The sequence below is a fragment of the Pogona vitticeps genome, chromosome 2 (genome assembly GCF_051106095.1).
Source record: "Pogona vitticeps strain Pit_001003342236 chromosome 2, PviZW2.1, whole genome shotgun sequence".
NCBI lineage: Eukaryota > Metazoa > Chordata > Lepidosauria > Squamata > Agamidae > Pogona > Pogona vitticeps.
In genome coordinates this window covers 283,813,458-283,834,708 of record NC_135784.1, presented here as the reverse complement: position 1 = coordinate 283,834,708, position 21,251 = coordinate 283,813,458, and the positions used below count along the sequence as shown (strand labels likewise).

At 39.7% G+C, this 21,251-nt stretch overlaps 1 long non-coding RNA gene across 1 annotated transcript in view; it reads right to left on the bottom strand.

Moving 5' to 3' along the window:
* Nucleotides 1–21,251, bottom strand: part of LOC140704978 (uncharacterized) — a 28,167-nt gene that overhangs the window by 3,544 nt on the left and 3,372 nt on the right. Inside the window, exon 2 of the long non-coding RNA XR_013541194.1 lies at nt 2,214–21,251. This is a non-coding gene — a long non-coding RNA (uncharacterized LOC140704978). The remainder of the gene's footprint in view (nt 1–2,213) is intronic.

Genomic DNA, 21,251 nt, shown 5'->3' with positions numbered 1-21,251 from the left:
ACCGCTGAGGACAAGCCGTGGTTAAGCACAAGCACAAAATAGGCTCATTTGTATATATAGATTTATCTATCTTTTAAAAGATGGTTACCCCGCCTTTCTCCTTAAAAAAGGAGCCAAAGCAGTTGAACATCCTTAAAAGATAATATTCAGTTCTTCCAAAAAACATATGCACTGTTTTATGAATGTGGGGGTACTGAGCTTCTGTATTCATGATTCGAAAAGCCAGGAAAGGGCCTGAAATTGTGGAACAATAGGGTCCCCGCATTGCCAGCAGGAGAAAGGACGCCAAGCTTTACCTAGCAGAGGGCAGCCTGAATTTTGGCAGCACCCATGGCAGCTGTCTAGAATGATGGCCCTTCTAGCACAACATGGTCCCTTCTAGGACAACAGTTCTAAGATTATGATGATGGCTAAGTTACTTCATTCTTTTCTGCATTCTCCATGTTCTTTTTTTGTTTTCAGACTGACACCTTAATGTTGCAATGTTCACAGACTTAAACCACTGAGCTCTCCAGCCAGCTCTACTACCATCTTGCACATCCTGTTTATTTCTTTAAAATGGTCCTTAATTTAAAGTTTCTAAAAATCTCAATTTTTTCCAGTGCAGAAAGCATGCACACTTGTTGTTATGGGCCATAGACTTACAGTGATCCTAACAGGGCTATTTAAAGTGTGGTTTTACCAGTTCCACACACCCCATGAGTTTTAATGGCTGAGCGGGGATTCGAACCCAGGTCTCTTGAGTCTCAGTCATTAATTTACCCACTGCACCACACGGGATATCACATATATGTACCTTTACACAACTGCTTGTGTGTCATGATTGTTCAGAACTGATGATAGGAACATGCAGACCAATTAACTTAAGACATATTGCAACACACTGGAAAAGAGAATATGGGGGGAATTTCTTCATGATCTGCTGAGAGTGCAGAAGTTATATGCAAATGTGTACAGAATGGTTTCTCATTTTACAAGTATCGCTGAAAGAAATATTTCCCATGCTTTTTAATGGGATAACAGTAATATTAATGGTGGGGGACTGAATAAATGGGTTTGGTTCTTTAAAAAGTTAATAATATGGCAAGGTTGTTCAGAAATATTTAAGTGGTGGCAAAACCAAGATGGCATTCCTTCTTGCTCCCTGCCTCCTGCTTTCTCTTTTGCAATAGCTGTTGCTCACTGGAAGGACAGATCCTGAAGCTGAGGCTCCAATACTTTGGCCATCTCATGAGAAGAGAAGACTCCTTGGAAAAGACCCTGATGTTGGGAAAGTGTGAAGGCAGGAGGAGAAGGGGACGACGGAGGATGAGATGGTTGGACAGTGTCATCGAAGCTACCAACATGAATTTGACCCAACTCTGGGAGGCAGTGGAAGACAGGAGGGCCTGTTGTGCTCTGGTCCATGGGGTCACAAAGAGTCGGACACGACTTAACGACTAAACGGCGACAAAGTCAATATTGAGTTGACAGTACCCAACAACAACACTTCTAAAATCCTCTTGAAGTCTGTGCTGAGTCCCAGCTGTTATGGTCTTGGAACTACAGCACAGACAGACACAAAGAGGGATGTGCTTTATTTCTTATTATAATGAGGCCTTCATTATTTCTTGCTACCCTTGAAATTGTCTTGTTGGAGAATAACAACTTTCAGGACAGCAGTAAGGCCCTGGAAGATAATGGCGATATGTTATGTGTTTTGTAGACATTACATCTACGTTGGCTTGGGCATGTCGTGAGAATGGCTGATGGTCGGATTCCAAAAGATCTCTTGTATGGAGAATTAGTGCAGTGAAATCGCTCCAGAGGGAGACCACAGCTGCAATACAAGGATATCTGCAAGCAGGATCTGAAGGCCTTAGGAATGGACCTCAACAGACGGGAAACCTTGACATCTGAGCATTCAGCCTGGAGGCAGGCGTTGCATCACGGCCTCTCCCAATTTGAAGAGACACTTGTTCAGCAGGTCGAGGCAAAGAGGCAGTCCTGAAACCAGCAAAATCAGGGAGCTGGGCAGGGGATGTATTTGTCTTCAGTATAAAAAGGATTGTCACTCTCAAATTGGCCTTCTCAGTCACACTAGATGCTATTCCAAGTCCTCTATTCAGAGCACATTACCATAGTCTCTCGAGACTGCAGGATGCCTGATCTAATCTATGTGTTTTGTTTATATATTTTCTAAAAAGCAAAGAATTTTGAAGAAAAATACTGACTAGTCTCTAAAGTAGAATGTATTCTCTGGTTTCCATGTTATTGCACTTGGCACCACGATTCCAGGCATCGTTCAAGTTGCAGATTTCAACAAAAGTGATCATCATCATCATCATCATCATCATCATCATCATCATCATCATCATCATCATCATCATCTTAAAACTGAATCAAGCCTGTTAAGGAGGGAGAATGGGAAATCAAACACACAACCTCTGACTCAGCAGCCAAATGCCTAAGCCACTGAGAAATCTCTGACTAGACATAGGTAATGATTAAATTAAATAAATAAATAATTCACATCTTTACTCACATCTCATTTACTTTCCAAATTGTTTAAATTCCAAATTGTTTTACAGTCCATATTAATATTTTAAATTGATCAGAGTTGGGACCCAGGACAAGATGAATTTTCAGTCTTCCCACAGAGAATTATTTGGAATAAACTCCTAAACTGAATGGGAAAAAAGAGCCTTACTGTGAATAGCTGTCTATATATATATTCCAGAGTAACTCCTGTCTGGGCTTGATATATCAACATTTGACTTTTGCAGGTATGAAAGTCAACATCAACAAAAATGGGTAAAAATGAACAAATCAAATTGTTTAAGAGATAAGTCAGAACTGCAAGCATCATAAGCATAGCTGCCCTTTTCTTAATGTCCAATATGCAAGCAACAAAATGCTATCCTGTGTATATGTTCTTAGAAGTAAATAATGTTATGTTCAGTAAGGTTTATTCCCAAATCAATTTTATTCATTCATTCATTCATTCATTCATTCATTCATTCATTCATTTAGTCCATTTATACCCCGCCTATCTGGTCATTGCGACCACTCTAAAGTGCACAGGACTGCAGCCTAAAATTCAAAAATTTAACTGCAATATTTAAATGCTTTTTATATTTACTGAGCTTGAGACGTGGTATGTTAAATAAATAATAGTAAGTAAGCAGTGGCAATATATTTTGTAATAACTGCACATATAATAATACTGTTGATGTTCTTCTAGGGATCTCTTTCATATATGCTAATTAATTAAACAGTGTTCTTTTCCACCATTGTGAAAATCTTTTGTATAAAGAGGTAGTTCTCTTCAACCATGCTTTGCTTTGAAATGTAGGTTCTGTTGAATTAAGTGCTACTACACAATAGTGGAGGTAAGCTTGGACTCGTTGTGATCTGCATTTTTTTTTTCAAATTGGATATCCGCAGGTAAAATCACTATAGCTGTCCAGACATTTAAAAAATTACAGGATTCAGCAGGGACTGAGACAGAAAACTGCGTTTGTACAGCAGAATCTCTCTTTGACAAGGTGATAATTACCATTTTCACCTTTCCTCCCCTAAATTTACTTTTCTTGCAGTGACCTAGCAGTACCATGTTTCAGCACTGCCCGAAAGCTTTAAAAGCCCCCAACTCTGTTTGCAAACAACAGGTGCTCAGTTGAAGGGAAGTGATATCCCTGCAAATGCCCCTTTCCCCTCAGATCAGGTGATCACATTAGGCAGAAAGCAGACAAAACCAATATCAAATCAATTGGAGTACATTTACACCATCCCTGCTGGCGGAACAATTCCCCGCTCAAAAAAGGTGAGTCTACAATGGGTTTCCCTGCACTGAGCTTTACTTTGTGTAGTCACTGGGTTCTAATTTGAATTCATCCATGCCTAATCAGTTGCAAATTGCCAAATAAACAGCAAATATAATCACCCACTTACTTAACACTATTAGTTCCAGTCTTCCAATAATCCCTGCAAGGAGAAAATTGCTGGCCAGATACTTATATCACAGCATGGAAGTGTTGCTTCTCTGGATTACAACTCCTAGAATCTTCCAGATTTTGGAAATTATAATCTAAAGAGGTAACGATTCCAAGACTGTTTTGGAGCATCCAGGTTACACCTCTTCCTATATGTGAATCCCTGTCTTCTTTTTTGTTTCATCTTCTCTTGTCCTCTCCTAACCAGTTCAAGCTGCATAGTATCCAAAGCCAGGCAGCCTGTTTTTGTGCCAGCAACAAATTGGTCAGCCGCCTAGAGTGGTCCTGACCCGACCAGATAGGCGGGATATAAAATGAATGAATGAATGAATGAATGAATGAATGAATGAATGAATGAATGAATGAATGAATGAATACATACATACATACATACATACATACATACATACATACATACATACATAAATTACATTAAATTGAAATGAAATGAAATCTCAGATGCATCCCTCTCTTCCAACCTCTTCAGCAAAAGTATAAAATACTTATAAAATTACAAATTAAATAGCTAAATATTTGTGTAGCTATTTCATGATGCTCTCAGGTGGTTGTGTCACTCCATCTAATGATAGCCCTGACTATTGATTCCATTAAAGTACGGTTTGAGTTTTAGACAGCAGTTGGGTATGAACCCTGAGCTGAGAGCCAGACTCGGGAGTGAAGTTCAAGAACAAAGCTGAAATGAATCAAGAAGGGACAGAGTGTTAAAGAGTCTTGACCTGTATCTTTCTTTCCTCCCACAATTGCTTGTGGGCTCCAGGCTTTACACATTGTGCTTTCTACACAAAGGCATCATTTTTTTACATCTCCCTACCCAGTTTGGAAGAGCATAAACAGAACAATTCCACCCCTTTCTTTTGATCTCATCTTAGTTGTGTAAATGCCTGTAGCAGATCTCAAATTCAGTATGCTGATTTAAAAACTGCGAGAAGTCATAGGGTGGTTTTGTATGAAGAGAAAAACGTGGGAATTGTTGCTTTTAGTTCCCAAGTTCTTCTTGTTCAAAGTTCTTCTTGTGTTTTTTTTTAAAACACTGGAATAATGACCCCAATCATCGGAAATTCCACTCTGCAGGTAGTTCTAATTTGTGACATTATTTCGAGAATACAAAGACTAGTCTAGGTGAAGTATTTGAGGAGATGTGTGCTTTTCCACAATGGGAAAATCTACATCAAATGGAGTTTTGAATTAGTTTTGTTGGAAATCTTTTAAACCTTTTTCCCCACCCTTCCTTCTCTTTCTCAGACTTCATGTCTGTGCATTTGAAAGAGAGTGGTTTTGAAATCTGAAGAAGAAGACCGGTACACAACAGAAATTTAAAAGGAAAAGAGAATATAGGTTTCAAAGCAAAAAGCCATCATGGGGCATCTTCTACAAAAATGTTCAATAACATAACTGTTTACAAGTGGAAAAGTAAGACTGCATAGGAAAAATCCATGTCTCACAACTACTGTTGCACAGTTGCACTTTGATTGCTTGACTTTGTCTTCATTTTTCTCCAGAATAGACATTTGCTGAAGTGGTTTGTTTAAAATGTGGGATGTGGTTAAACCGCAGAAGCCTGTGCTGCAAGGTCAGAAGACCAGCAGTCGTAAGATCGAATCCACATGATGGAGTGAGCTCCCATCGCTTGTCCAGTTCCTGTCAACCTAGCAGTTTGAAAGCATGTAAATGTGAGTAGATAAATAGGTACCACCTCAGTGGGAAGGTAACAGCATTCTGTGTCTAGTCGCACTGGCCACGTGACCATGGAAACTGTCTATGGACAAATGCTGGCTCTACACCTTGGAGACGGGGATGAGCACTGCACCCTAGAGTCGGACACGACTGGACTCCCAGAAGGGGAACCTTTACGTTTACCTTCTTTAAAATATTTTTATCCTGCCTTTCTCCTTTAAAAAAGTACCCAAGGCAGCTTACATCAATTAAAAGACAACATTTAAAGCTAAAAATAGCAAAAGGGTCAAACAAATACCGCACAAAACCACAGCAAACAAAAGCAGCACCAAAAACACATTTAAAGCCGTAAAGGCACAACAATCCATTTAAAAATCCTACTTAGTCAGCCAGTCATTGAGGGGAAGCTTGCCTGAAGAGAATGTCCTTTCCTGCTTGTGGAAGGACAGCAAAGATGGGGGCAGCCTGGCCTCCTGTGGGAGGGAGTTCCAAAATCTGGGAGCAGCAACAGGGAAGGCCCTCTCTTGGGTCCCCACCAAACATACCTGTGAACGTGGAAGGACTGAGAAAAAGGCTTCTCTTGATGATCTTAACACCAGAACAGGCTCATAAAAGAAGACATGATCCTTGAGCTATTTAGGGCTTTATAGGTTAATACCAACACTTTGAATTGTATTCGTGAAGGCTTTCACGGCCGGGATCTAATGGTTGTTGTGGGTTTTTCGGGCTCTTTGGCCGTGTTCTGAAGGTTGTTCTTCTTAATGTTTCGCCAGTCTCTGTTGCCAGCATCTTCAGAGGACAGCACTCTGAGCAACCTTCAGAACACGGCCAAAGAGCCTGAAAAACCCACAACAACCACTTTGAATTGTGCCTGGAAATGGATCGGCAGCCAATGGAGTTGCTGTTATAGAAGGGGTCATGTGATTCCTGTGAGCAGCCCCAGTTAGCAATCTGGTTACCCACTGAAGTTTCTGAACATTTTCCAAAGGCACCCCTATATAGATTGTGTTACCGTAATCCAGCTAGAAAATAACTAAGGCATGTGTCACTGTGGCCAGATCAGACCCCTCCAGGAGCACTAGTTTTAATTATGCAAATACACTCTGGGCCACTGCCAAAACCTGGGCACTCAGGCTAAGAGACAAATCCAGGAGCATCCCCAGGCTGTGCCCCTGTGTTTTCAGAGGGAGTGTAACCATCCAGCGCAAGCCTTATCCCTATTCCTTCACCTTCAAGGCTCATTGGTGTGGCTTTCACACAAAATAAAACTCATTTCCTTTAGAGAAAAGGAGGGCAGATTTTGGTCTCTTCCGGATGGTCTCTATGCACCATGGCATAGGCCATGGTGAAGGATGATGGGAATCTCATGAGAGTGAAGAGGATGATGCACGCCAGTTACATCTAGATGGCCACAAGCTGCCCGCCCCTCATTTTGGGGCAAACTAGCCTTTGCAGACAGTTTTCTAAGGTGGCCCTACAGGTATCACATTTAACCTGGAGTTTCAATTACCCACGTTTTCCTTTCCTCTCCCTCCCACCACTGGAGGACAGGACTGGGGCTTTATGGTTGATACATCCATGTTCTAAATGCCAGAGGCAGACTGGGTGCCTCTGCCTGGACCATAAGTTGCCAGAACTTGATGCTAAGAGCAATCACCCAAACTTCTGGCTGTAGCCCATACATAATCAGAATGGAACACTATTTGTTCTTTCTTGTCTCAGTACAGATGTGCTAAATGCTTCAGTAACCAGGTGAAACATGGTGAAGGCTGCATTACTGAAATGATATACTTTACAGGTGGAATAAAAATTTGTTTCCATTAGCCATGTGCTGCCTGCGAAGTTGTTTTCACATTACCTGTATCTACTTCTGTCATGCAGATTCCCATACAAGGTAGAAGTGATTGTGCTGACTGACAATGTATACACCCTGCTCTGGTTTGTGTTATTATATAAATAATTATGCGTCATGCATCATTTTGTTACTGATTAGAGCACTAAACATCTCTCTATTCCCATCTGCATAAGTGACAATTCTTCATTTTATCTTCTACATTCATCATGCCATTTATTATATCATTATTATCTGTAAGGACAGAATATATTTCACTGACTATTGGTTGACTGTGTTTTCCAGCATAAACATAAGGAAGTATTAAGAACCTTTAAAAGGCTATCTAGGCTGGTGTTGTGGTAACTGAATAACCAACCAAATAATTATGCAGGACATAAGCATCATGACAGTCTCCTAGTTATGTTTCCCACCAACTGGTATTCCAAATACTGCATCTCAGAAATGTAACTTTTGTGGCTACAACTGCCAGAATCCCCCATACAGCATGAAATATATACTAGAAGCACTAGCTATATGAAGAATATAAAAAAAACCATCCTGAATAGCAACCCCGCATGTTAGTATTATCCTTCATGAATTAGTCTATACCCCATTTAAAGCCATCCAAGTTAGCAGCCATCTCTACATCTGGTGGTAGCAAATCTCATAGCTTAATTCTTTGGTATATGATGACTTTTTCTCTGTCTTATAGCACTTATCACCATCCAGGTTCTAAGAGAGTGTGAGAACTCCCCCCCCCCCCCCCCCCAGTGCCTGCTTTCTACATATTTCACATGATTTTCTACTCTGCTGTCCTGGATGCCTAAAGCACATTTTTTTCCTAAACTAAAAAAGATTAAAAATATAATATTTCCTCACAGGAAACTTGCCTCACCTTCAGAATCATTTGGGTTGCCATTTTCTACATGTTTCCCAACTCAACTATATCCAGCCAGATGATAGACAATATTCCAACTGTGGTAGCACCATAGATTTGTATGAAGGCATTATGATATTCTTAGACTCATTTATTTATTTTTATCTTTTACTTATGATCCCTAGCATGGAAATTACATCTTTCATTGCAGAAGCACAAAGGGTTGGTGTTTATGTTGAGCTTGTTCACTAACATCTCATGATCTTTTATTGGCTGAGCAGTGACAGCTCACACCTTATCATCACAGCCACACTTGTTGAGACTTGAGCTGAGTATCTAATTAGCCAGTACAGTGGTGCCCCGCAAGACGAATGTAATTCATTCCGCAAGAATCACTGTCTTGCAAAAAAATCATCTTGTGAGGTTCCCTATGGGAACCTCGCAAGACGAATGAAATGTATTCGTCTTGCGAGGCATCGGTCTCAGGGGGAAAAAACCATCTTGCGAAGCATGGCCATAGAAGAAACCGTCTTGCAAGGCACCATAGCGATTGCAAAAAACAATCATCTAGCAGGTTTTTCATCCTGCGAGGCAATTGTCTTGCAAGGCACCACTGTATAGCCAATTATTCCTTCCATCCTTTGAATTCAAAGACAGCACCACTGTAGAAAAGCACCACATCTCTGCTGAATGCCTTGTTTCCATTTCTTTAGTTGGTTGGTGACAGTTATTTGTTTGTTGTTGATCTATTAAATTGATTGCCACTAAAGAAAGCAGCATACACACCTGTGATTTCAAGCAATTGCAAGCAAAGAAATGTTTTTACTCTTGCTACTAAAAACCTCTCAGAGTGAGTTATTTAAACTCTAAGTGCTGTCTAGTGGGAAAGGCAGTAGGAGGGGCACACCTCACAGGCAATCATGAAGCTGCTGGAACTATGGAAAGACAGGTCACATGGCAAAGGACTGCCCATTCCCGAAAGATTCCTCAACCAATAGAAATACTACTTTTAAAAAACACACAAAGAAATTGCAGAAAAATATATAGAACACTAATGAAAAGGAATTGGAAGATCCATCAAAGCTGTTAGGCAAGAAGAGTGTGTTTTGGCTTAGTCTTTTCAGCCTTCTTGAAGGGTTATGTCACATGAAAAAGAACAGAAAAAAACATTTATAGCATCATTTTTTTCTAGGTACAACATTTTAAGCATTTCATACTGTCATAAGGTTCGTAAGGAATTTTAGGTGGTTCCGAAGTATATGCAGAAACAGAAGGAGTTTGTTTATGCAGAACATAACAATTTTTATTTAATTCTAACATCGGTGTATCTATTATTATTTCATTTGGCATGAACAAGTCCCAATCATTTAACTTTCTTTCTACTCTACCAAACTGGTCAACAATATAGTCTCTTTTCAATACAGTGGTGCCTCGCAAGACGATTGCCTCGTAGAATGATTAATCCACAAGATGATTAGTTTTTGTGATCGCTGTTACGCTTCGCAAGATGATGGTTTCCTATGGACGATTTTCGCAAGACGACGATTTTTCCCCATTGGAACGCATTAAATAGATTTCAATGCATTTCAATGGGGAACCGCATTTCACAAGACAATGTTTTCTATGGACGATTTTCGCAAGACGACGATTTTTCCATTGGAACACATTAAATAGATTTCAATGCATTCCAATGGGGAACCGCGTTTCGCAAGATGATATTTTCGCAAGACAGCGTTTTTCGCGGAATGAATTAACATCATCTTGCGAGGCACCACTCTACTGGGGAGCTGGTCCAAACCTCTCCTTGTCGGTTGGCTTCCTCAGTGGTGCGCTCCTCACCACACATATTGTACTACAACAGGGATGGTGGGCCCAATCCCCCTCAGCTGGCGGTTTGTTGAAGGTGGGGTCCAGTCGCATCACCTTCTTCCAGGGACCGCATCCTCTCGGGAACACCACCACTGTCCATTCTGTAGTCTCTTTGATGGTCATCCCTTCTCCGCTAGACACCGGGTCAGGAAGTAGCCTTCCAACCTTCAGGTTTGGAAAATCCTTTAGTAAGTCCTTTATCTCCTTGAACCTTGTCTCTTCTTTCGATCTACGTCTAGCGTCCACAGCCACTTGAAAATCCCGCGCACCAGTTCCCTCTTTTATATCCTCCTCCCAAACGTCTATCCACTGCCCCTCCCCTTTATTCTTTCCCTCTTCAGACAAACAAACCTCTATCTGAACCCTTTCCTGTTCATTTTCCCTTCTGGGTTTATCTCTCTTTTCTCCCTTCTCTTTAGTGTCTTTTTCATCTGGAGGAGACAGTGCACTCACAGCCTCCTGACCTTCACACATACAGTTGAATTATCATATTGTACAAGCTCTAATCAAATAAATATGCTTACACATATATAATTAAAACAACTTCATTAGCACAGAACAATTCATATTAAGTATAGAACGTCTTTACATGTTTCAATGAGATCAAAATAGATTGCACCTTTGTTAGCTCTGTTTAAAAATAGGTTCAGGTCCTTTTGGATGAATAATGTCAGGCTGCAAGAGAGGAACATTTTTATGCACAGATTATTGCACAGTTGTGTTCAAGGCCAGACTGGAATACATAAAACTGCTGAATATCTGACTCCAGGGGTGTGAGAAACAGCAGTGAAAGTACAAGATTGGGATGGAAACAGTATTTTGCTGAGCAAATGTATGCAATTTTATTATCCAATTTATCTCCCCTTTAAACAAAGCCTTAGGAACAACATCAAAGATCCAAAATTTTATGTCTTTTTCCAGAATGATTCTGCTGAATAAGTGGCTTTCAAGGAGTTTCCTTTTTTAAAAAATCTGCTGTTACTTAGATGTTACTGTGTATGGATCTTAAGCAGTCTGGATGTTTCTCCAATGTAAAGTTTGTCACACAGACATCTGACACTACTCCCTTTGTGTTATAGGTGGTGAATCTTTTTGCATACAATGGCTCCTGGAGGTGCAATGTTCAGATTGTATTTTGATTTCCTCATGATAACATGTAAAGAAATTCTATTCTTAATATGAATTGTTCTGTGCGAATGAAATTGTTTAAATTATAGATATGTAAACATATTTGATTAGAAGTTGTACATTATGATAATTCAACTGTATTAAATGCTTAATATTCTGTCCCTAGAAAAAAATGAGGGTATAATTTTTTTTTCCTTGTTCCATTCCATATGACATAACCCCTGAAGAAGGCTGAAAGGGCTAAGCCAAAACACGTTGGACTTTTAATTTGGAATAAAGTGCATACTATAATTTTTACATCCTGGGACTTCTTGCCTAAAAGAAAATATGTAGAGCCTGACTATAACACAGACAAAAAAGGAAAGGCTGGAAAAAGACTTAGAAGGCATGCACGGTTCATAATTGTGAACAGAAATCAAATTGCTGGATCACCAGTCATTGTATAAAGAAATCAAAAAGATTTCTTTATAAATCTGTATGAAAGATCCAGTAGAAATATTTAAGTTGCTAAGGGTGATTCCATAAAAATGTAAGAAAAAAAGACAGGCATTTTGCAATGTGGACTGCCTGATGAAATAAATGAGAATATTGAAAGTGATGATCCCAAAATACATGTTAAGTGCATCAATTTTGAATGATATTTTTCTATACATTTTGAAAATGTATAGTGTACAATAATGAAATATAGTCAAATCTAGTGGTGTCCATAAACTGAGTCTTTTATATGAACAGCAACAGATCTCATGGAAAACCAGCAAAGATGAAGCAACTAATTCTAGGATACTTCTTAAACCAAGATCAACTAATTCCTCTGGGTTGACTGGTTGCAATCTTCCTTCCTGCCACAACCAGGAAACACAGTGGAACAAGGAGGTTGAGGTTTGCCATTTCTGCCTTAAACTGATGGCAGAGTTTGGAAATCTTATTTTTGGATTACAGTTCTCAAAATCCCCAGTCCTGCTGGCCGGAGGTTCCAGAGACAGGACTGAACCCACTCCCCTCTCAAATTTGGTGTGAAGTTGGAACCTCTAGTTTGTACCATTAAACAAAATAGTAATATCCGCTATTCTGTGTGTTATTCTTTTGTATTTTAAAATTATTTATATTTATGATCCTTTACTGTTTATCTCCAAACACAAGTTTTCCATCCCAGCATTCATGAAAGTGATTGTTTTTGGAAAATAGTCCAATTATTAGACTAACTGGACAAAATCTGAGTTTGTGCCAACAGGAGACAATATATGACTGTGTTTATGCAGACTGAGTGTTGCCTGGATGTCACTCTGTTCTTTGGAATATTAAGTCTCATGGGCATTTTCATAGATTATTATGGTAGGTCTTTGGTTCTGTCTTGGCGATCGAATGTGCTGGAACCAAATCAAAATGGTGCGATCCTATGTACATAAAAACAAACCAGTAGTTCCTACAGGAATCCAAAAAGGTGAGGATCAGTAAAGATAAGGGATGTGCTGTTTTACAATTACCTGTATCTTGTGTGGTTGCTGGGGAAAAGGAGTGAACCAGCACATGGGACAAATACCTGTCTGATCACACAACATGTCCATAAAACTTTTGGTCTGATGTGGTTTTAATTCCTTAAGAGTGCCTAACTCAGGAAAAGGATTTAGAAATTGGAACACAGCTTTTTAGTCTGCGTTCTGAGCAGTGGGCATGACATTAGTTTAACCAAGAGGCTAAAGGGTGTATATGTTTCTCCACTACACGTTGCACTTACTCACACCTTTGCTTCACCATTTCCTTAAGTCTGAAACATCCCTTCAAAATATTTTGGCACAGATGGACTACAGGCACATCCCAACTGTTCTTCCTTCTGTCTTCTCCCAACAACTATAGCATAGATCATGTTCTCACCTTCTGGAATCCTCTAGCACTGGGTAATTCTACAAGAGGGACGTTTTTGTTGGCATTTGTGTATAATGTATTCACTGTATATTTAAACTTCTGTTTTAAAAAGCCAGGGAATTAAATTCTTTTTTTTTAAAAAAAAACCCTCTGGTTCATATCTGTGGGATATTGTGTTTCCACGGCCAAGATTCAAAAAGCCAGACTGACTGAAGGGCTGCAGGAAAAAGGATGCCAAGTTAACATAGCAAAGGGCAGTCTGAATGTTGAAAATACCAACAACAGCAATCAGGATGGGCCTGATTGTCATCATTCAGACTGCCCTTTGCTATGTCAACTTGGCATCCTTTTTCCTGTTGGCGACATGGGCACCATATTGTACAGCAATATTGGGCCATTTCCTGGCCTTTTGAGCCATGGGTGCAGAAGCATGATATCCCCCATGAAAAAACTGGAGGTTTTTTGAAGAACTGAATTAACCTATGATCACATGGCATATAGATGACAACTCCATGTGAATATGTTTTTAGGCATCTGGAAGCCTTCCATAGAAACTTATGAATAGAATAGAACAAGGCTGCAGTGCTACTTTGTTTTCTTTCTTCCCTTAAGTCAGTCCATTGCCGGATCTTTCACTGAGATCATTGATTTAATAACAACGTTTACTTTGGTTCTATCATAATGTTTATCTTCTGTGCTTAATAACATAGTCCCTATCTCTGTTCTATGCTAAGCCTTCCAGATCAGCGCTATGCCAGTTCTGAAAGGAAAAAGAGTTTAAGTTGTTGGGAAAGGAATGTTATGCTTCTGTATGGGAAATGGTGGTGTTAAGAATGGGGCTCTGATCCCACTGAAAATGGTGCCAATTGAGGAAGAAAATTGTGGACTCCTACAATAACAGGGTAAACTATGCAGGTGATTTCAGCAGCAAAAAATCCCACAAAACACACACAAAAAAACTGGTAGTTTGAATCAACTTTTAAAACCCTGATGCAAATTGTGTGGTATTTTAGCAGGCTAGTCACAGTCTTAATTTACAATCTTTGCCAATGACCTTAAAATAAAACTTTTAGTGCTACTTAAATAAAACAGGGTTGTTGTTTTTTTCACAATTTCAGCCAAAAAAAATATCCTTGCTTCTAAGAACTGGGTTTTTGTTAACTTTACTTATCTCTGCTTGGAGGCATGAGGTTAGAACCATTCCATATTCTGCAGCCCAAAGTTAAAATGTTTGTTACAAAATTAACTGGAACAATCAATTTCCAGTGCTTTACACAAGCAGAATCTTATTTCTTTTAACAGCCTCCGACACCAGAAGTGATATATAGCCATCCTGACTAATAGCTAGTGACAGCTTGGACCTGCATGGATTTTTATATATATTCTTTTGAAGGAGTCCAACTTGGCAGGCATGACCACCTCCAGGAGCAGTGAATTCTACAGTTTGACAATATATTGTACTGCTGTTACTGATGCTAATTCCACCCCTTTTGTCCTATGTAGCAACAGGACAAGTACATTGCAGGTGCAGGCAGCTTTGCCAGCTTTTGGGAAAGGAATGAGGGGTGGCGACATGTTGCCACCCTTGACAATAGTATTTAGGTTTGCCAAGTCTCAGGGCACTACCTGAAGTCTCTGGAAATTGCTATGCGTCCCTGGCTCTCTGAGTGAGAAGAATTTGAAGTCAAATAGAAGTGAGGTAATAGGAATGTTGATATTATTGTACGTTGTACCTTGGCACCTATTTTCTCTTTCTCTCAACCAGGTCTCATCTACTAAATATGAGTGTTGTTGTTGTTGTTGTTGTTGTTGTTGTTGTTGTTGTTGTTGTTGTTGTTGTTGTTGTTGTTGTTGTTGTTACCATCACCACCTCACTCACCCACAGATACCTGCAGACATATTAACAGTTGCATAAATGTTTGTAACTCCAGAAGAGCTCAGCTGCTCTGTCCTTTAGGCAGAATCGAGTGGCAGCAGGGAGGCAGTGGTGAAAAAGAAGGAGACACATGGAAATGCAAGCATGAAGAGGGGGAAAGCAACAGCAAATACAGTTCTAGCAGCCATGGTTTGCCTTCTGTGCAGGCAATGGGAGAGCTGTCACACAGTCTTCTCTACTCTACCTCACCATTGTTTTGATACCCGCAAGAGAAGTCACCATTTGAACCACATGATTTTCCTTCTATGCCATTTAATAAAACTACCCTCCGCAATAAAGGAAATAACTTGATAACTGCAAAAGAGTGACTCTATGCCTCTTCACATTACAATCATAATGCAACGTAGTCATATCTTTGTTACTTGGAAAAGCAATTAATTACATGTAACTGTACTAATTTTTAATTAGCAGTTTTCAAGCTGAAATTAGGCAGCATGACGTGTTAAGTTTGATATGGCAGATTTTGAAGGGCTGGTAAAAGTGTGCCTGTGTCTGTGTCTGTGTGCAAATACAGGTACAAGTGTGGGATCTTTGAGCTCAAAAGCAGGGCTGGCCAAGCACTAGCATGGAATGATGCAGTCTGTCTATTTACTGCAAGGTTGAAAACTGCTGATCAGAGTGGTACAGAGCAGTTGCGTGGGCTGGAATTCCTTACATTCTACCCATTCTGTGCATTGTCTTCTGCTGCATTGGCAAAAGCACAGCTCCATTTACTTCGAAATCTGTGTGGCTTAATGTTTTGAACATCAGAGAATTTAAATACATAAAGTCTCAGAAGTCTTTCATTAAGGTCTTCATGTTATATAGTTTGAATACCATGTCATAGACATATTATTTATCATTGTTAAAGAATAAATTCCATACACTATTTAAAAAAAAAGGATTTGGGGAAAAAACAGAAAAAAAAACATAGTTTTTCCTGAGTTTTTCTGGTTCTTTCCCAGGCCTTCCCATCTCTAATCATGCTCAAATGCATAACTTAAAACTGATTGAATGCTTTATCCCTGCCAAATCAATCCTTACATTCGGATACAGAAGCAAGAGATGGGAAAAACAATAGTCTGGGCATGACATCTTCATGACATAAAAATAATCAAATTAATATGCTGCCTTTCTCTCCATAGGAGATGCAAGATGGCACACAACAATCAGAACCCTATAATGATAGTAAGTTAAAATACTATACAAAATATATATTAAAAACTATTAAACACTGATCAAGATTAATAATTTTTAAACTATTTTTTAAAATTAAAAATACTGTATCTATAAATTCCATAAATGGAGCATTCCCTAGACTCTCACTTATTGCTTAAAAACCTGCCTGAAAAAGATTCCTATTCCCTGAACTGTCTTTTGGCTGACCAGGGGCACCTCTATCTTGTCCGGATTAAGTTTCAGTTTGTTAGCCCTCATCCAGACAACATAAATTGATCAAAGTACAGAAAAGCTACCTTGGAATCAAATGAGAAGAAAGAGTTGCATGTCATTAGCATAATTATGGTACTGTATCTGAAAACTCAGGACAACTTCTCTCAGAGGTTTCATGTGGATGCTGAATAACATAGGGGACAGGACCGAGCCCTGGAAGATACCACAGGCTGATGCCCAGGGCATGAAACAGGATTCCTTCAACACCATTTGGAATTTGGCCACCCAGGAAGGATTAGAACCACTGTAAGGCAGTACCTCCAAAATCCACCCAGAAGGACACCACGGTTGATGGTATAGTAAGCCACTGAGACGTCCAGCAGAATCAACAGGGACACACTACTCCTGTCCTGTTCCCAGTGTAGATTATTTACCAAGGTGACCAAAATTATCATTCCATAACCAGACTTGAAGCCAGATCAAAATGGAACTAGGTAGTATGCACCATCCAGGGACCTTTAGAGCTGGGATGCTACCTCACACTCCAAAATCTTTCCCAAAAAATGGAATACTGGAGAGTGGCTGATAATTATTTAATACAGTGGTATTCAAGGAGGACTTTTTAAATAAAGGTCTTATTACTACCACCTTTAGACCTGCTGGTACCCCGCCCTGCTGCAGAGAGGCCTTTTTCCACTCCCTTAGCCCCCTCTAATCTTCCTTAGTTCTCCCCTGGCTGCTTTTATAAGCCAGAAGTCCAGCACACATGGTGGATTTCACTACTAGAAAGATTCTATCCAGATCCTCAGGCTGTACCAACTCAAATGTATCCATTACAGCAGGACAAGCAGGGACCAAAGTTACATCAACAGGAGTTGCATCAACTACAGCACCTAGGTCAGAGCAGATCCAAGTGACTTTGTCTGCAATGTGTTGTGCTAATTCTTCATAGCAGGCCATCAATTGGTCACCATCCTTCTCTAGTGGACATCTGTACACCAGTCCTTTGACTACTTGAAAGAGCTCCGCTAGAAGGCTCTATGCAGATGCAATGGTGACAGAGAATTGCTTCTTTGCTGCCACCACTGCCACAGATTAGGCTTTCCAATGAGCTCTAGCCTGTGTTCAATAAGATTAGCTCTGAGTTTTCTGCCATCATCGCTCTAGTCTCCATCCCACTCATATCATCATCCCCAGCTCCCTAGTAAACCAGGGAGCTAGTTTCACTGCACTCCATGAACGGGGACACTTAGGAGCAATTGTGTCAATAGTCCTGGCCACTTCTGCATTAGATCTGCCAAGGCCTCAACAGGATCTCCTTCCAAGACAACCAGAAACTCCTCAAGAGCCATCAGGAAACCATTTGGATTCATCAGTCTCCCAGGGAAGAACATTTTAATTGGCTCCCCATCCCTGCAGAAGCTCAGAGTTCCAATAAACCTAAACTATCAGGTAGCGATCTCTACATGACAATGGAACTACTGAGAGTTCCTCCACATTCAGATAATCTCCATCCTACCCAGCAGAGAAAAACAGGTCAGGAATGTGCCTTGCAGCATGAATGAGTTCCTAAAATCATATCCCCCTTTCTTGCCTGAAATAGGCTCTCCAATTAGCTGGGCTGCACACTTTTCACGTGTCCTTTCAATCTGATTTTGTGCTGTTCTTGACATTCTGATAGGAAATTTGCAAAGCACGCTCACAACTTTGTCATATTTTCTGAAGAATCAGAGCAATCTCCTTGGGAGCATAGATGAGGCAACATCAATTACCTGTTGAGCAAATCAAGCCACACACCCTAAAATAAAGTTCACACCTAGTGCTGTGAACTCATCAAGATTCATTATATTTTAATTAGAACTGATAGCTAATTGTATTTAACTCTGGTTTCTCCCAAGTTAGCACTCATGGGAATAAAGTACTAGAATGTGCACCCCAGTTCTGTTTTTGTTTCATTCTTTGCAATGTTATTTTTAAAAGGGAAGGGGAAAATGCCTAGTCATTTCTGGAATGATAATACAGTTCATATTGGTATTCCTCATTCTTTTTACAGACCCAATTGCAATTCAGAGAATGAATAAAGAGCAAATTATGCATGCAAACACAAGCAATGCTGCAGACATGGCCTGGAACAGTTTCTTTAAAAGGAAAAAAAATATTGCAAAAAAAACACTTAAAACTGAGATGGCCATTGTATGGTGTATGTATTATCAGTTCTATTGAATGGCATGAAATTATGGATTTTAGCACAGGTAAACCCCTGTGAAAAAAGACAGAAACACTTGAAATGTGAATTCGTCCTGAATGAAGGATGACAAAGGATGACAAAGGGTGACAAAGTCATAATGTAAGTAAATGAAGGCAAAAAAAGCATAGGATGCATAAAATGCAAGAGGCCTGAATACATTGGTCAGAGGTGTTCATTCAAGATAAATAGTAATGCAATGAGAAGAAGAATTTCGGTTCAGATGCAGGACGGTATCATTATCTGGAACCACTTTACCCAAAATCAGAATAGTTGTGATGAAGTAAGAAAATAAGATCAACAAAGATTTATACTCTCTGATTTAACTGGAAAAAGCCTGTGGCAGACCTCTCTTCAGTCCATGCCTAATGTACAGCATTTGCTCTACATGTGAACTAAAGACTCTCATTAGCATCCTTTGTAATGTCATACTAAGCAGCTTTCTCACCTATACTTGTTTAAAGAGATGGGGATTAAGTACTGTAAAACAATGGGAAGCTAGTACACACTCATGTACTGTATAAAAAGAATTTCTTACAATATGACATATTTCAGGCTCTAATCCAAAAGTGCCTCCATGTTGAGAAAGCTGCACAAAGATCTGGATGTGCTTGCCCAGCAGTATCAAAATGGGCAGTATCAAAAAGAAGACATGAAGAAGAATCTGAGATGGTAATGAGATTTAGGGGAAAGTCCTCTCCCTACACTACAGAGTATTTTGGGACTCTGTTTTGGATTTTCCACCATGCCACAGACCAAGCTTACAACAGAACAAGCAAAAACTGGGGGGGGGGGGGGAATGATTGGAAGGTTTTTAGCTTGATATTTACAAGCCAAAAACAACATTCCTGAAAATCTGAAGTACAGTGGGGTCTCTACTTAAGAACGTCCCTACTTAAGAACAATTCCACTTAAGAACAGCTCCATTTGCTAAATTTTGCTTCTACTTGAGAACAAAAATCCAAGATAAGAACAGGAAAAAAAAACTTTCCTGCTCTTTTTTTAACCTTAGGTCATCTTAGGTTAAAAAAAAGTTCTCCCCCTAGTAGTAGAGTACGTATTAACCAGCTTTGCATTAGTTCCTATGGGAACTAATGCTTCAATGTACGAATGCACCTCTACATAACAAAAAACCAGCCAGAACAGATTAATTGGTTTTCAGTCCATTGCTTCAAAATTAGCTTCGTCAGAAGTGCTTTTAACACTGTTCCCTGACCTAAGGGAAAAAAAAGAAAGAAAAAATATCCCCCTCTAGTGGTTGAAGGCGGAATAGCAGCTTCCCATTAGTTTCTATGGACGGAAAAGAGCAGATACAGATTAAATGGTTTTCAATGCATTCCTATGGGAAATGCAGATTCTACATAAGAACTTTTCCACTTGAGAACCACCTTCCAATACGGATTAAGTTCTTAAGTAGAGACCCCACTGTAGCAGTAAAGGAAATCTGTTTACACGTGGAATATCAGTAATACTTTCCAGATGGATGAAGGAAACTTAAATCTTGGAATGCTGGATATGTAAGACCTTCCTTAGATGACTGAAAAAATCATACAGTCTGCTAGCTTTTGTGGACCAAAGCTCACTCCTTTAGGTGTACACTGGTGGCTTGTCACGAACGGAGAGAATTGAGAGTGCCAAAAGTTTATGTGCCAGGTTGACTTCTTACATGTAAATTAGGAAAGGTACAGGTTGTATTAGAGGTGTAGAGGTCCAGGGATTATGCATATACCTTCCCACGTGGAATCTTGGAATGTTTTCTATCAAATATATCTTTTTAAGGACTGGATGTTAATGCAACTCTTATAATTAATATGTGGAAATTTATCATGCAGGTCTGTCGCCAGAGTCATGGATAAAGCAAGATTTCAACTTTTATATTACAAAACAAAAGTATCTAAGCCATTAGCAGTTGAGAAATAAAACTGAGCTCTAAATCCTGTTGCATTACTCGACTGTGTAATGTCAGCTATGCAAGCAGTGGTAAGCATTAGGTAGCTGCCCTCATGCGCCAGTTCATCCACTAGTAGTGCAATCGACTGGCAAACTGGAAAAACTTCTTGTACAATTGCCCTTGTATGCACAACAAAACTATTTCAGCCTTAGAAACAATATGGCTCTCTCCTACAATAATCCTCAGTGTAAAACATGTACATGCCAAAGAAGAGAAAATAATAGTTGATCTACATGCAACAACAACCATGATACAGATTATGGAATCTGAACACAAGGCTCCCTTGAAGTAAAAAGACAAGAAGCAAAAAAGGCCTGTTGTGTTTGTTGTACGACAGCAAAGCAAATGGAAAAGAGGAAAAGAAGCAATACTTGTACAGTTCTTTGACTACAGTAGGAGGGGGCAATGATGTCCGACACTTCAGATGTCAGGCTACAATTCTCAGAAGCTCGTGGTGAGAAATCTTGCACTCCAACATTTGAAGCACTGCATTCTGCACATCCTGGAC